Source organism: Triticum aestivum, unplaced genomic scaffold (genome assembly GCF_018294505.1).
Source record: "Triticum aestivum cultivar Chinese Spring unplaced genomic scaffold, IWGSC CS RefSeq v2.1 scaffold374, whole genome shotgun sequence".
NCBI lineage: Eukaryota > Viridiplantae > Streptophyta > Magnoliopsida > Poales > Poaceae > Triticum > Triticum aestivum.
This window is the reverse complement of record NW_025274319.1, coordinates 1-1326: the sequence shown is the minus strand read 5'-3', so window position 1 is coordinate 1326 and position 1326 is coordinate 1. Positions and strand designations below refer to the sequence as shown.

General features: G+C 50.5%; 3 non-coding genes across 3 annotated transcripts; all 3 read left to right on the top strand.

The window, feature by feature from the left end:
* Positions 1-227: 227 nt before the first annotated feature.
* LOC123178292 (5S ribosomal RNA) lies at positions 228-346 on the top strand. The gene has a single exon (XR_006489460.1). It is a non-coding gene; the product is annotated as a 5S ribosomal RNA (ribosomal RNA).
* A 301-nt stretch (positions 347-647) lies between these two features.
* Positions 648-766, top strand: LOC123178291 (5S ribosomal RNA). Its single transcript, XR_006489459.1, has one exon. It is a non-coding gene; the product is annotated as a 5S ribosomal RNA (ribosomal RNA).
* Positions 767-1064: 298 nt separating this feature from the next.
* LOC123178290 (5S ribosomal RNA) lies at positions 1065-1183 on the top strand. The gene has a single exon (XR_006489458.1). It is a non-coding gene; the product is annotated as a 5S ribosomal RNA (ribosomal RNA).
* The last annotated feature ends 143 nt before the right edge of the window (positions 1184-1326 follow it).

Sequence of the window (1326 nt, the reverse complement as noted above, 5' to 3'; positions counted from 1 at the left end):
TGCACGTTTACGGTAAGTTTTAGCTCGCTGCTCATTATTCACGCGTCTAGCGGCGGCAAGCGTGTTCTGAAAGGGGTCGAAACCATGGTAAATAGGCACTGGTGCAGTTGAACCGTGGTAAAACTCGTCTCCGTAGTTGAGCGAGAGCGGCCAAAGGAATGTGCAATCGTGTGTGTAGTGGAGCTGGGAGGGGCAAGCATAAGGGACGAAGACGGGGGTAACATCTCGGATGCGAACATACCAGCACTAAAGCACCGGATCCCATCAGAACTCCGAAGTTAAGCGTGCTTGGGCGAGAGTAGTACTAGGATGGGTGACCTCCTGGGAAGTCCTCGTGTTGCATTTCCTTTTTAATTTTTTTGCACCGCGTGCAAAACAAAACGCACGAGCGCGACGTATGTTTAGCACGTTTTATTATTTTGCACGTTTACGGTAAGTTTTAGCTCGCTGCTCATTATTCACGCGTCTAGCGGCGGCAAGCGTGTTCTGAAAGGGGTCGAAACCATGGTAAATAGGCACTGGTGCAGTTGAACCGTGGTAAAACTCGTCTCCGTAGGTGAGCGGGAGCGGCCAAAGGAATGTGCAATCGTGTGTGTAGTGGAGCTGGGAGGGGCAAGCATAAGGGACGAAGACGGGGGTAACATGTCTGATGCGATCATACCAGCACTAAAGCACCGGATCCCATCAGAACTCCGAAGTTAAGCGTGCTTGGGCGAGAGTAGTACTAGGATGGGTGACCTCCTGGGAAGTCCTCGTGTTGCATTCCCTTTTTAATTTTTTTGCACCGCGTGCAAAACAAAACGCACGAGCGCGACGTATGTTTAGCACGTTTTATTATTTTGCACGTTTACGGTAAGTTTTAGCTCGCTGCTCATTATTCACGCGTCTAGCGGCAAGCGTGTTCTGAAAGGGGTCGAAACCATGGTAAATAGGCACTGGTGCAGTTGAACCGTGGTAAAACTCGTCTCCGTAGTTGAGCGGGAGCGGCCAAAGGAATGTGCAATCGTGTGTGTAGTGGAGCTGGGAGGGGCAAGCATAAGGGACGAAGACGGGGGTAACATGTCGGATGCGATCATACCAGCACTAAAGCACCGGATCCCATCAGAACTCCGAAGTTAAGCGTGCTTGGGCGAGAGTAGTACTAGGATGGGTGACCTCCTGGGAAGTCCTCGTGTTGCATTCCCTTTTTAATTTTTTTGCACCGCGTGCAAAACAAAACGCACGAGCGCGACGTATGTTTAGCACGTTTTATTATTTTGCACGTTTACGGTAAGTTTTAGCTCGCTGCTCATTATTCACGCGTCTAGCGGCGGCAAGCGTGTTCTG